The sequence below is a fragment of the Mytilus galloprovincialis genome, chromosome 8, assembly GCF_965363235.1.
Source record: "Mytilus galloprovincialis chromosome 8, xbMytGall1.hap1.1, whole genome shotgun sequence".
In the NCBI taxonomy this organism is placed as follows: Eukaryota; Metazoa; Mollusca; class Bivalvia; order Mytilida; family Mytilidae; genus Mytilus; species Mytilus galloprovincialis.
In genome coordinates this window covers 33539157-33555645 of record NC_134845.1, presented here as the reverse complement: position 1 = coordinate 33555645, position 16489 = coordinate 33539157, and the positions used below count along the sequence as shown (strand labels likewise).

General features: G+C 31.6%; 1 long non-coding RNA gene across 4 annotated transcripts; it reads right to left on the bottom strand.

Moving 5' to 3' along the window:
* Nucleotides 1-940: 940 nt before the first annotated feature.
* LOC143085609 (uncharacterized) lies at nucleotides 941-14630 on the bottom strand. 4 transcript variants are annotated; one of them, XR_012981381.1, is made up of 5 exons: nucleotides 14538-14630; nucleotides 9211-9331; nucleotides 5741-8514; nucleotides 2669-2792; nucleotides 941-1987 (listed from the first exon to the last, which is right to left on the bottom strand). It is a non-coding gene; the product is annotated as an uncharacterized LOC143085609 (long non-coding RNA). The 4 variants fall into 4 exon arrangements; XR_012981382.1 differs by lacking the exon at nucleotides 14538-14630 and adding an exon at nucleotides 12206-12265; XR_012981383.1 differs by lacking the exon at nucleotides 14538-14630 and adding an exon at nucleotides 12070-12088.
* Nucleotides 14631-16489: the final 1859 nt, after the last annotated feature.

Genomic DNA, 16489 nt, shown 5'->3' with positions numbered 1-16489 from the left:
GACCTTATGGGAACAGCAAAGGAACGAACTAAAACAAACAGTTGAATTGTTTGGTGGACTTTTCGGGAGACATTAAACAATGCAAATGCTACCCAATCATACAATGCTAAAAGTTATTAGGCAAGTGAACAACAAAATCCCAAATTTGCATTATAAAATAAATCATCGAGCGTTCATATTGTGAAAAGGGGATTTGTGTTTTCCAAAATAGTTTTTTTTTTTTATTATTATTTTTAAATCGTACCAGAATGAAGCAAAACGATATACTAGTAGTTTGCTTCCATTGAGAGATCAAGCGGGCCAAAACCCTTATCAAATTTTTTTTTGAAGGAATTTTGTTGATTCTGAAAATAAAACAAAAACATCCCCTCTTTTTCATGTGTATCCTTAATTTACAAATGTGCCACGTAATTTATTTTAATTATCACATTTGAAAATTAATGTTGGTTCTTAACAATGCCCGATCGGTCATGTATTGCACACAATAAATAACGTATTTCAGTGGCCATACAGGTAATAAAAAATAGAGTATTTATAATTTTGGAGATGACCCCCCAAATCTTATTGTATTTATCTTCCATCCAACACGAGCACCAACAGTAGTATCGACTTTCCTAACACGTCTAATACGACGAAGTTTATTATTGAACAGATCAGCCTATATGTATTATCAGAGGTGTATGTAAATACGACGGAGTTTATTGTTGAACAGATCAGCCTATATGTATTATAAGAATTTTATTATTGAACAGATCAGCCAATATGTATTATTGGAGATGTACGTAAAAACGACGAAGTTTATTATTGAACAGATCATCCTATATTTACTATCGGAGGTGTATGAATAGAAAAGAATTAATAGAATATTTTTGATTCCCAAATTACAGGTCACATGAAGGGCATAACATCAGATACATAATAGGTAACAACAACAATAATAGTCACATGTAAATATATATTTAGTATATTAGCATTAGCATCAGAGCCAAAAACCACATATATATTGTGAATAAAAGAATAAAATTACATTATATGTCATTCTCAAATCATTAAATTGACTTAGTTCAAAACAGTCACAAATATAACAGTCCAGTTTTTCCATAAGAGTTACATTTTCTTGGGCCATGAAAATTTAGATTTATTTATCTTTTTAAAATTATATCAATTGAAAGAAATGTATTGAAAAACATCTTCCCTTTAAATATCATAAAGAGGGTATTCTAACATAAAAATCAACCTCATCTTCAACTTTACCAAGTATGCAATTTGAACAAAGACGCTCAGATCTTTCTATGTTTTTTTTAATGTCTGTCTATCTCGATGTTTAAAGAGTTTTAAAAATTTACAAATTGACTGTCTTTTTTTTCCCCTGTAGTTTCAAATATTTTTCTTTTTTAAAACGAAAATATATGTAAATACGACGAATTTTATTATTGAACAGATCAGCCTATATGTATTATCGGAGATGTACGTAAAAACGACGAAGTTTATTATTGAACAGATCAGCCTATATGTATTATCGGTGGTGTTGGTGTTGTCGGTCGTAATGTTGTCAAACAATTAAAGTCATCACCATGAATGATTTGACCTGAATGGTCACACATTGAAAAATAGCACCAGTTTCCGGAATGTCCGCTAGATATTTGTTCCCCAAGTTGGTAATGTTTCCCTTCAAAGAAACATCCACGTGGTGTTGGGGTTGGTGGTAATGTTGTTATTGGGGGTAATGTTGTAGAACAGTGGAAATTATCCCCATATATGATTTGCCCTGAATGGTCACACATTGTGAAATAGCACCAGTTTTCTGATTGCCCCTGTTCAATCATCTCACCAAAACGATATCTTTGTCCTCTATAAACACATCCTGGTGGCAGGGTTATCATTGGCATTGTAGTTGGTGGTGGCGTCGGAGGAAAATGATTTTCAGTTTTAACGTTCACTGCTCGTTTATTCATTAAGGCTCTCAACACCATATTCATTTTAGTATCTACAATATGAAGGTACTGATTTACTGAATTATAACTGTTACTACTAAATATATAATTTCTTTTTTTAAATATTCATATATTATTGATGACTTCTAGTAACAAACTTCTGAGAACGTATCATGTATCAGAGAATACGAACGCTAATTGCATGTAAAACACAATAAATATTATACCCATAAAAAACGCAGTTAATTTGATGCATCATACGTGTATTTCGAAAATGTATTTTCATTACAAGCGCTAACCAGTCCTGAGTAACTCCTTTTTTAAGAACAAATAATCACATTTATTTTAATTCTTAACGGTTCTTATTACGAAAATAGTCAGAGATTTTCATATTTTGATTCTTTCATGCATATATCTGGGTTCTCTTTAGACACAGACACTAGTAAATATAATAGGGCGAAACATAAAAACGGATTTGCAGGGGTTTAAACCAGTGTAAACTATAGTCTTTATGAAAAGCAAACCTTCTAGTATCAGATAAATTCTACTATATTATACATATCCGTCCTAGTCTGCACCCCTTAAAGTTCATGCACTCTTGAAATAAAAATCCACTCTTAAAATCACATGATTATTATAAATTGTTTTGATACAATATTATGCTTACTACCAACAACAGATATACAGTAACTGTTCCATGTTAATACTACGAGAATATTCAATTACTAATTTACCTCCACTTTCCACTATTGTGTGTAAAAGTCCAAAGTATACCATTAACAGCAGCAGTTGATAGTACATAGTTTTCGAATATCCGTTACTACTGTCTTATCTTTATGTGACAAACACTTCAACAAACTGAAACGAATATTAAATGAAAGATTTCAATTGGACTGTTTCATTTAAAGAACAAGGGGAGGAAGTGTTAGAATGATTCAATCTATAATTAAAATATAATTGATCTCTGATTTCGTTATACCATTAAATATGTAGAAAAAGAAATCAGAGATCAATAAATTTAATGAGATTGAAAATGATTTAGTTTCATACATTGGACCATTTTATTCCATTTTGACAGAATAAGAACAGAGAGAGGGAGATGGGCTGTTAAAAGGCGTCATTTTCATTATAAAATCAATGGTAAAAGACAAATGTTAATTCATAACTCAGCCTCAAATTCCAGCAAACAAAAACATATATAACATGTGAACCATTTTTGCAATTAGTTAAACAGATTTTTATATCTACGATCATCTACGTACAAACGTGTATGAAAGAAATAAATATACATATAAAAAAGAAGATGTGGTATGATTTGCTAATGAGACAACTCTCCACAACAGACCAATTGACACAGAAATTAACAACTATAAATAATAGGTCACCGTACGGTCTTCAACAATGAGCAAACCCCATACCGCATAGTCAGCAAAAAAGGTCCTGAAAGGACAAATGTAAAACAATTCAAACGAAGAAACTAACGGCCTGATTTATGCACAAGAAAATAACGAAAAACAAATATGTAACACATCAACAACCATGCACGGAATTACAGGCTCCTGGCTTGGGTCAGGCACATACATACAGAATGTGGCGGGGTTAACCGTGTTAGCGGGATCCAAACCCCCCCTAACATAGGACAGTGGGGTAACAGTACAACATTAGAACGATCGACTATAAAAATGTAATTTTATAAATAAAAAGAAAAAACACAACACATTATACAAGAGACAATATCTGAAAAAGTCTAATTTCCATGTCTCGCACTTCACCAGCATTTATTTTTTTATTCAACAATCTTTTATGAAAATTTTATCATTCTTATATTTCTTCCAATAAAATTTTGTAATTAAAATGTTCAACCCCCCCCCCCCCCCCCCCCCCCAAAGTAATGTTGTCTCCTGTGTATTTTTGAAAACTAAATCATCAAATAATATCCAAATTAATTAACCAGGCGTCCGATTCTCACATATATGATATATTATATAATAAACTTGCCCCTAATTTGTCTTTTATATTAGAACTATAATAGCATGTAATAAAATTTTGCAAATTTTAAGTGAAAAAAATGAGTCCCCAGGGGTGATTTCCCTCCTGTTACCACTGGGTTTTTTTACCTGTGGAAACGTTTACAAGACCAAGAGTTATTTTCCCATTATGTATTGTGAAGAGCATCATTTCCTGAATGTATTAGTACAAAGAAATAGTGGGAAAGGCGGTTAGGTTCGAAAATTCATGCCCATCCAAGGTAAGAATTTATAGAAAAATACTTATTGTTGTTCTATCCTGTTATAGCCTTTTCTTACACTTTCTGAGAATATTTTTAAGTGTGCACCACAACATTAAGTGTGTTTTATATCATCTTTTTAAAAGTTATATGTCACAGGAAATACACTTACATGTAATATGATAAAAAGGACAAAAACTATCGCGTAATTCCTTTCAAGACAATTTCACTGAAGAATCGAAAAGTTAATCTACTATATGCCAACCATTTCATTTAATATAAGTTATCACCACCATATCAAATAATTTCAAAATAATATACAGTATATTAAATAATTTTTTTTAGTTTTTTTGCTTTTGATAACAGCAGAGAACATTGTGCAATTCTAGTATAGTAGATAGTAACAGAAAGGAATTTATTTTAGAATTTTTCATTACCTAGGCAGATCTTGCAAATACAGTTTCAAAGTATAAATGACATTGTTTGCTGTTATCTTCCAATTGTGACCAATCTAAAATGATGTATTTTTCTTAAACTTTAAAATAAAGCAGAAAAATCCTTTTTGTTACCAACTCTGACATGTTACCGACATATCTGACTATATTTAAGTATATTTCTAAATCTTTTGTATTGCAAATGCTAAAATCAATAATTGGCATTTGATAAACTAGTGCAGGATATACTTATTCCTTATTCTCATTAGAAACTTTTTAAAATTGATTCACTTTGGTAACAGGAAAGAACTGGATTTGTTTTGTACCATTTTTAAAATTGCCATTGTTTCCTTATTAAACAATTGTTAGAATTACAGACAACAGTTCCTAGATCCCCAATGTGTGTTCTTCGATTTGTGCTATTAAAATACCGGGACTAAAGATTTTTTTTTGGTTTTTTTTCATTGCCAAAAATTTGACTTTTTCAGATATTTTAAGTCGAACTAAATAGTAGTTTCTAAATTTTACTCACAGTAACGTCCAGAGGTTTAGTTTATCTACATTAAGTAATAACCTGAGCTTGACATTAATTTTTACTCACAGTATGTCCAGAGGTTTAGTTTATCTACATTAAATAATAACCTGAGCTTGACATTAAATTTAACTCACAGTACGTCCAGAGGTTTAGTTTATCTACATTAAATAATAACCTGAGCTTGACATTAAATTTTACTCACAGTACGTCCAGAGGTTTAGTTTATATACATTAAGTAATAACCTGAGCTGGACATTAAATTTTACTCACAGTACGTCCAGAGGTTTAGTTTATATACATTAAGTAATAACCTGAGCTGGACATTAAATTTTACTCAGAGTACGTCTAGAGGTTTAGTTTATCTATATTAAGTAATAACCTCAGCGTGAAATTAAATTTTACTCACAGTTCGTCCAGAGGTTCAGTTTATCTACATTAAGTAATAGCCTGAGCTTGACATTAAATTTTACTCACAGTACGTCCAGAGGTTTAGTTTATCTACATTAGGTAATAACCTGAGCTTGACATTAAATTTTACTCACAGTACGTCCAGAGGTTTAGTTTATCTACATTAAGTAATAACCTGAGCTTGACATTAAATTTTACTCACAGTACGTCCAGAGGTTTAGTTTATCTACATTAAGTAATAACCTGAGCTTGACATATAACCGGACACATATATATGTCCTATAATTATACAATTATACAAAAGTCATCTGAAGCCAAAACAAATTGGCTGTTCAAAAATTGAATGTTTTGGTTGAATTTTGTACCATATCATAAAGTAACAACTAATAGCGTAATAAAGCAAAATTTGTTATGAAAAAAAATGAAACTTTTGTACCCTCGAGCCTCCTTTAAATAAATTTATATCCGTATCTCCAGATGGTTTGTTTGTACCAAAGCCGGCCTTCGAAAAAATCAACGAAATTCATTAAGTTTGAAGTTGAGTGCAAGATATATATCTGGATTTAAACAGAATAAATCAAATTGTTGCAACTTCTGACGCTTCAGGTCAACATGTGCCCATACATCAACAAAAAAGCATCAATATTTTTGTTTTTCTATAGAAAATGGCGATTTTAAGTTAACATGATTATTTCGCATGTTTATGCTTGAATGTAAACAACACACTTCAGTTAACCTTAATTTCGTTATTTATTAGTGAAAACGGACTCTTTGTAGTAAACTTGAGTCAGTTTTCTCATTTGCAATCTACTAAGTTGCAATCACACTACATGCATCAATCTTTTTATTTATTTTTAAATTATATAGAATTGGAAAACAATTGACTACCATACACGTTCAAAAATATTTTTTTTAAAAAGTTAAAAGCCAAAATGAACTACAATCTTGAAGAGCGTTGAGGAGACACAATTCCGAAAGGGCTTGTCATTGAATACTGTGACAGCGCAAGCTATAGTCGTAAAGGACTTGGGTAATCTATTCCTGGGGGTGAAATGTTTAGTTGTTTTTTTGGCACATTTCAAAGAGACAGGCTAAAGATACCAAAGATACACTAGAACTCATAAGTCGAAAATAAACTGTCAACACCATAGACAAAAACAAAAAGACAAAAAGCCAAGAACCAATGTTTCGTAGAACATTTTCCCAATTGTTTTATATCAATGTGAAAACTTACAAACAAGTGATTCCACAATGAAAACATGTAAATACGACGAAATTTATTACTGAACAGATCAGCCTATATAAGTATTATTGGAGGTGTATGTAAATACGACGAAGTTTATTATTGAACAGATCAGCCTGTATGTATTATTGGAGATGTACGTAAATACGACGAAGTTTATTATTGAACAGATCAGCCTATATGTATTATCGGAGGTGTATGAATAGAAAAGAATAAAATATTTTTAGTTCCCAAATTACAGGGCACATGAAGGGCATAACATCAGATACATAAAAGGTAACAACAACAATAATAGTCACATGTAAATATATATTTAGCATTGGTCAGAATCAGAGCCAAAAACCACATATATATTGTGAATAAAAGAATAAAATAACATTATATGTCATTCTCAAATCATTTCTTGACTTAGTTCAAAACAGTCACAAATATAACAGTCCAGTTTTTCCATAAGACTTTACATTTTCTTGGGTCAAGGGCCATAAAAATTTAGAAGATTTTTTTTTTTTTTTTAATTACATCAATTGTAAGAAATGTATTGAAAAAAAATCTTCCCTTTAAATATCAGGGCATTCTAACATAAAAATGAACCTCATCTTCAACTTTACCAAGTATGCAATTTGAACAAAGACACTCAGATCTTTCTATATGTTTTTTTTAATGTCTGTCTATCTCAATGTTTAAAGAGTGACCGCTTATTCTTAATTTACAAATTGACTGTCTCCCCCCCCCCCCCCCTGTAGTTCTAAATATTTTTCTTTTTTTAAACGAAAATATATGTAAATACGACGAATTTTATTATTGAACAGATCAGCCTATATGTATTATCGGAGGTGTACGTAAAAACGACGAAGTTTATTATTGAACAGATCAGCCTATATGTATTATCGGAGGTGTTGGTGTTGTCGGTCGTAATGTTGTCAAACAGTTAAAGTCATCACCATGAATGATTTGACCTGAATGGTCACACATTGAAAAATAGCACCAGTTTCCGGAATGTCCGCTAGATATTTGTTCCCCAAGTTGGTAATGTTTTCCTTCAAAGAAACATCCACGAGGTGTTGGGGTTGGTGGTAATGTTGTCAAACAATTAAAGTCATCACCATGAATGATTTGACCTGAATGGTCACACATTGAAAAATAGCACCAGTTTCCGGAATGTCCGCTAGATATTTGTTCCCCAAGTTGGTAATGTTTCCCTTCAAAGAAACATCCACGAGGTGTTGGGGTTGGTGGTAATGTTGTCAAACAATTAAAGTCATCACCATGAATGATTTGACCTGAATGGTCACACATTGAAAAATAGCACCAGTTTCCGGAATGTCCGCTAGATATTTGTTCCCCATGTTGGTAATGTTTCCCTTCAAAGAAACATCCACGTGGTGTTAGGGTTGGTGGTAATGTTGTTATTGGGGGTAATGTTGTAGAACAGTGGAAATCATCCCCATATATGATTTGCCCTGAATGGTCACACATTGTGAAATAGCACCAGTTTCCTGATTGCCCCTGTTCAATCATCTCACCAAAACGATATGTTTGTCCTCTATAAACACATCCTGGTTGCAGGGTTATCATTGGCATTGTAGTTGGTGGTGGCATTGGAGGCATTGTAGTTGGTGGTGGCGACGGAGGCATTGTAGTTGGTGGCGGCGTCGGAGGCAAATGATTTTCAGTTTTAACGTTCACTGCTCGTTTATTCATTAAGGCTCTCAACACCATATTTATTTTAGTATCTACAATATGAAGGTACTGATGTACTGAATTATAACTGTTACTACTAAATATATAATTTTTTTTTCTAAATATTCATATATTCATATATTATTTATGACTTATAGTAACAAACTTCTGAGAACGTATCATGTATCAGAAATTACGAACGCTAATTGCATGTAAAACACAATTATTATGACAAACAAACAAAAAAACGCAGTTAATTAGATGCATCATACGTGTATTTCGAAAATGTATTTTCATTACAAGCGCTAACCAGTCCTAAGTAACCCTTTTTTTTAAAAGGAACAAATAATCACATTAATTTGAATTCTTAACGGTTCTTATTACGAAAATAGTCAGAGATTTTCATATTTTGATTCTTTCATGCATATATCTGGGTTCTCTTTAGACACAGACACTAATAAATATAATAGGGCGAAACGTAAAAACGGATTTGCAGGGGTTTAAACCAGTGTAAACTATAGTCTTTATGAAAAGCAAACCTTCTAGTATCAGATAAATTCTACTATATTATACATATCCGTCCTAGTCTGCACCCCTTAAAGTTCATGCACTCTTGAAATAAAAATCCACTCTTAAAATCACATGATTATTATAAATTGTTTTGGTACAATATTATGCTTACTACCAGCAACATATATACAGTAACTGTTCCATGTTAATACTAAGAGAATATTCAATTACTAATTTACCTCCACTTTCCACTATTGTGTGTAAAAGTCCAAAGTATACCATTAACAGCAGTTGATAGTACATAGTTTTCGAATATCCGTTACTACTGTCTTATCTTTATGTGACAAACACTTCAACAAACTGAAACGAATATTAAATGAAAGATTTCAATTGAACTGTTTCATTTAAAGAACAAGGTGAGGAAGTGTTAGAATGATTCAATCTATAATTAAAATATAATTGATCTCTGATTTCGTTATACCATTAAATATGTAGAAAAAGAAATCAGAGATCAATAAATTTAATGAGATTGAAAATGATTTAGTTTCATACATTGGACCATTTTATTCCATTTTGACAGAATAAGAACAGAGAGAGGGAGATGGGCTGTCAAAAGGCGTCATTTTCATTATAAAATCAATGGTAAAAGCCAAATGTTAATTCATAACTCAGCCTCAAATTCCTGCATACAAAAACATATATAACATGTGAACCATTTTTGCATTAGTTAAACAGATTTTTATATCTACGATCATCTACGTACCAAACGTGTATAAAAGAAATAAATAAATATACATATAAAAAAGAAGATGTGGTATGATTTGCTAATGAGACAACTCTCCACAACAGACCAATTGACACAGAAATTAACAACTATAAATAATAGGTCACCGTACGGTCTTCAACAATGAGCAAACCCCATACCGCATAGTCAGCAAAAAAGGTCCTGAAAGGACAAATGTAAAACAATTCAAACGAAGAAACTAACGGCCTGATTTATGCACAAGAAAATAACGAAAAACAAATATGTAACACATCAACAACCATGCACGGAATTACAGGCTCCTGGCTTGGGTCAGGCACATACATACAGAATGTGGCGGGGTTAACCGTGTTAGCGGGATCCCAAACCCCCCTAACATAGGACAGTGGGGTAACAGTACAACATTAGAACGATCGACTATAAAAATGTAATTTTATAAATAAAAAGAAAAAACACAACACATTATACAAGAGACAATATCTGAAAAAGTTTAATTTCCATGTCTCGCACTTCACCAGCATTTATTTTTTTATTCAACAATCTTTTTTGAAAATTTTATCATTCTTATATTTCTTCCAATAAAATTTTGTAATTAAAATGTTCACCCCCCCCCCCCCCCATAATATCCAAATTAATTAACCAGGCGTCCGATTCTCACATATATGATATATTATATAATAAACTTGCCCCTAATTTGTCTTTTATATTAGAACTATAATAGCATGTAATAAAATTTTGCAAATTTTAAGTGAAAAAATTAGTCCCCAGGGGTGATTTCCCTCCTGTTACCACTGGGGTTTTTTTACCTGTGGAAACGTTTACAAGACCAAGAGTTATTTTCCCATTATGTATTGTGAAGAGAATCATTTCCTGAATGTATTAGTACAAAGAAATAGTACGAAAGGCGGTTAGGTTCGAAAATTCAAGCCCATCCAAGGTAAGAATTTATAGAAAAATACTTATTGTTGTTCTATCCTGTTATAGCCTTTTCTTACACTTTCTGAGAATATTTTTAAGTGTGCACCACAACATTAAGTGTGTTTTTATATCATCTTTTTAAAAGTTATATGTCACAGGAAATACACTTACATGTAATATGATAAAAAGGACAAAAACTATCGCGTAATTCCTTTCAAGACAATTTCACTGAAGAATCGAAAAGTTAATCTACTATATGCCTTTTTGCTTTGCATAACAGCAGAGAACATTGTGAAATTCTAGTATAGTAGATAGTAACAGAAAGGAATTTATTCTAGAATTTTTCATTACCGAGGCAGATTTTTCATCTTGCAAATACAGTTTCAAAGGATAAATGACATTGTTTGCTGTTATCTTCCAAATGTGACCAATCTAAAATGATGTATTTTTCTTCAACTTTAAAATTAAGCAGAAAAATCCCTTTTGTTACCAACTCTCACATGTTACCGACATATCTGACTATATTTAAGTATATTTCTAAATCTTTTGTATTGCAAATGCTAAAATCAATAATTGGCATTTGATAAACTATTGCAGGATATACTTTTTCCTTATTCCCATTAGAAACTTTTTAAAATTGATTCACTTTGGTAACAGGAAAGAACTGGATTTGTTTTGTACCATTTTTAAAATTGCCATTGTTTTGTTTGAATTACAGACAACCGTTCCTAGATCCCCAATGTGTGTTCTTCGATTTGTGCTATTAAAACACCGGGACTAAAGATTTTTTTTTTGTTTTGTCTTATTGCCAAAAATTAGACTTTTTCAGATATTTTAAGTCGAACTAGATAGTAGTTTCTAAATTTTACTCACAGTACGTCCAGAGGTTTAGTTTATCTACATTAAGTAATAACCTGAGCTTGACATTAAATTTTACTCACAGTACGTCCAGAGGTTTAGTTTATCTACATTAAATAAAAACCTGAGCTTGACATTAAATTTTACTCACGGTACGTCCAGAGGTTTAGTTTATCTACATTAAATAATAACCTGAGCTTGACATTAATTTTTACTCACAGTACGTCCAGAGGTTTAGTTTATCTACATTAAATAATAACCTGAGCTTGACATTAAATTTAACTCACAGTACGTCCAGAGGTTTAGTTTATCTACATTAAATAATAACCTGAGCTTGACATTAATTTTTACTCACAGTACGTCCAGAGGTTTAGTTTATCTACATTAAGTAATAACCTGAGCTTGACATTAAATTTAACTCACAGTACGTCCAGAGGTTTAGTTTATCTACATTAAATAATAACCTGAGCTTGACATTAAATTTTACTCACAGTACGTCTAGAGGTTTAGTTTATCTATATTAAGTAATAACCTGAGCTTGACATTAAATTTTACTCACAGTTCGTCCAGAGGTTTAGTTTATCTACATTAAGTAATAGCCTGAGCTTGACATTAAATTTTACTCACAGTACGTCCAGAGGTTTAGTTTATCTATATTAAGTAATAACCTGAGCTTGACATTAAGTTTTACTCACAGTACGTCCAGAGGTTTAGTTTATCTACATTAAGTAATAACCTGAGCTTGTCATATAACCGGACACATATATATGTCCTATAATTATACAATAATAGGTTGATTATATCCCGGATATAAGTTAAATGACATCCGTTGTTTTTCTGATCGTTTTCCGAGATAATGTCTTCATTGACATTCTAATTTTCCAAATGATGTTGCATAGTATAGGATTAAACGACCTTTAAAGGAATTTATTGGTGTATAAACTAGACCATTTCACTCACAAGCCAATAAAAGTCCCAAGGACGTTTATGATATCTTTGTGGATGACTTTTGTCCAGTTTATACACAAATAAATTCCGTTAAAAGGCCGTTTAATCCTTATAATTCCTTAATATTGGAGATAGGGAATATATTTTCCCACACTCGTTGCCTCTATCATACGTAAACTGTATATTTATATCATTGAATAGGCCTGGCGCATGAACATATTTGTTGGTTAACGCAAACATATGTACTCAATGAAATATGCTATCTGATAAAAAAGTAAACTGCAAAACTCTTATTATCATTTTAAACGAATGCTTTTGTGTATTATTTTATTTGACGATAAACGTGCAGTGAAAATATATTTAGTACCGTCGGTGTTATTATCGCCGTCATCTTGTTTACATTAGTTATGAAAAGAAGTTCGGTCAACGTCGACTTCAACGTATTGCCTAATATGCAAATCATATAAGAATTAAATATGTATAATTAAATTTCACTACTGCAAGGAGCAGATTAAGTTTCAAGGAATCAAACATAAATAAATATAGTGTATCAAATAAAGCAAAAAATACATTCGTTATGATTTAATTTATTTTGTGTTGAATAAATATATTGACATTTTTTTATAAGCATTGCATGGTTATTTTAAACTTGCTGTCCCTATTCTCATTGCTAGTCTTTATATACTTTACCTTTCTAATATATAGTTTTATAGATATGTAAATTCATCTCAAAATTGTGACCAATCTAAAATGATGTATTTTTTTTTAAACTTTAAAATTAAGCAGAAAAATCCTTTTTGTTACCGACTCTGACATGTTACCGACATATCTGACTATATTTAAGTATATTTCTAAATCTTTTGTATTGCAAATGCTAAAATCAATAATTGGCATTTGATAAACTATTGCAGGATATACTTATTCCTTATTCCCATTAGAAACTTTTTAAAATTGATTCACTTTGGTAACAGGAAGGACTGGATTTGTTTTGTACCATTTTTAAAATTGCCATTGTTTCCTTATTAAACAATTGTTTGAATTACAGACAACAGTTCCTAGATCCCCAATGTGTGTTCTTCGATTTGTGCTATTAAAATACCGGGACTAAAGATATTTTTTTTTTCTTATTGCCAAAAATTAGACTTTTTCAGATATTTTAAGTCGAACTAAATAGTAGTTTCTAAATTTTACTCACAGTACGTCCAGAGGTTTAGTTTATTTACATTAAGTAATAACCTGAGCTTGACATTAAATTTTACTCACAGTACGTCCAGAGGTTTAGTTTATCTACATTAAGTAATAACCTGAGCTTGACATTAAATTTAGCTCACAGTACGTCCAGAGGTTTAGTTTATCTACATTAAATAATAACCTGAGCTTGACATTAAATTTTACTCACAGTACGTCCAGAGGTTAAGTTTATCTTCATTAAGTAATAACCTGAGCTTGACATTAAATTTTACTCACAGTACGTCCAGAGGTTTAGTTTATCTACATTAAATAATAACCTGAGCTTGACATTAAATTTTACTCACAGTACGTCCAGAGGTTTAGTTTATCTACATTAAATAATAACCTGAGCTTGACATTAAATTTTACTCACAGTACGTCCAGAGGTTTAGTTTATCTACATTAAGTAATAACCTGAGCTTGACATTAAATTTTACTTACAGTACGTCCAGAGGTTTAGTTTATCTACATTAAGTAATAACCTGAGCTGGACATTAAATTTTACTCACAGTACGTCTAGAGGTTTAGTTTATCTATATTAAGTAATAACCTGAGCTTGACATTAAATTTTACTCACAGTTCGTCCAGAGGTTTAGTTTATCTACATTAAGTAATAGCCTGAGCTTGACATTAAATTTTACTCACAGTACGTCCAGAGGTTTAGTTTATCTACATTAAGTAATAACCTGAGCTTGACATTAAGTTTTACTCACAGTTCGTCCAGAGGTTTAGTTTATCTACATTAAGTAATAGCCTGAGCTTGACATTAAATTTTACTCACAGTACGTCCAGAGGTTTAGTTTATCTACATTAAGTAATAACCTGAGCTTGACATTAAGTTTTACTCACAGTACGTCCAGAGGTTTAGTTTATCTACATTAAGTAATAACCTGAGCTTGACATATAACCGGACACATATATATGTCCTATAATTATACAATAATAGGTTGATTATATCCCGGATATAAGTTAAATGACATCCGTTGTTTTTCTGATCGTTTTCCGAGATAATGTCTTCATTGACATTCTAATTTTCCAAATGATGTTGCATAGTATAGGATTAAACGACCTTTAAAGGAATTTATTGGTGTATAAACTAGACCATTTCACTCACAAGCCAATAAAAGTCCCAAGGACGTTTATGATATCTTTGTGGATGACTTTTGTCCAGTTTATACACAAATAAATTCCGTTAAAAGGCCGTTTAATCCTTATAATTCCTTAATATTGGAGATAGGGAATATATTTTCCCACACTCGTTGCCTCTATCATACGTAAACTGTATATTTATATCATTGAATAGGCCTGGCGCATGAACATATTTGTTGGTTAACGCAAACATATGTACTCAATGAAATATGCTATCTGATAAAAAGTAAACTGCAAAACTCTTATTATCATTTTAAACGAATGCTTTTGTGTATTATTTTATTTGACGATAAACGTGCAGTGAAAATATATTTATGGTGTTTATATATCTCAACTTGTACGATTCGCTCGTGTATGTAACAATGTATTAGATTTTAGCGAGAGAAATTTATGTATTACTGAAAAATTATTACACCAGGGTTTTCGATATCACAAACTGGTCAAAACATTTACTAAATTTTATCACCGGTATAAGGAAATAATTCGTAAATATAACTCAACATGCAGACATCTTATACGTTCAGGTATTTCACATCCAAAATTTTATGGAAATATTCTTTATAAAGCACAAAAATGTCAGTATTCTCCTCAGAAACTAACAAAACCTTTAAATTGACTTATTAAAAGGGGATATAGTTACGATACTGTTGTCAGGTCATTAAAGATTGCATATTTTGACTTTAACATTGATTCACTGATAGGGTCTTTGCATCGGAACTAAACACATTTATTTCTTAAAAAAAAAAAAAAAAACAGTTGTTGGCATGACACGGGTTATGTTCTTCTCATATATTTTATGATAGTATGATACTAAACCCCTAACGGGCGGGATTGTACCTGATATTCATATGATGAAGACATAATCTTTCAATCAGTTTAATTGAGGTCTGGAGCTGGCATGTCAGTTAACTGCTAGTAGTCTGTTGTTATTTATGTATTATTGTCATTTTATTTATTTTCTTTTGTTACATCTTTTGACATCAGACTCGGACTTCTCTTGAACTGAATTTTAATGTGCGTATTGTTATTGTTTTACTTTTCTACATTGGCTAGAGGTATAGAGGGAGGGTTGAGATCTCATAAACATGTTTAACCCCGCCGCAATTTTGCGCCTGTCCCAAGTCAGGAGCCTCTGGCCTTTGTTAGTCTTGTATGATTTTAAATTTTAGTTTCTTGTGTATAATTCGGAGTTTAGTATGACGTCCATTATCACTGTACTATTATGCATATTTTAGGGGCCAGCTGAAGGACACCTACGGGTGCGGGAATTCTCGCTACATTGAAGACCCATTGGTTGCCTTCGGCTGTTGTTTGCTCTGTGGTCGGGTGGTTGTCGCTTTGACATATTCACCATTTCCTTTCTCAATTTTATTAGTACCGTCGGTGTTATTATCGCCGTCATCTTGTTTACATTAGTTATGAAAAGAAGTTCGGTCAACGTCGACTTCAACGTATTGCCTAATATGCAAATCATATAAGAATTAAATATGTATAATTAAAGTTCACTACTGCAAGTAGCAGATTAAGTTTCAAGGAATCATACATAAATAAATATAGTGTATCAAATAAAGCAAAAAATACATTCGTTATGATTTAATTTATTTTGTGTTGAATAAATATATTGACATTTTTTTATAAGCATTGCATGGTTA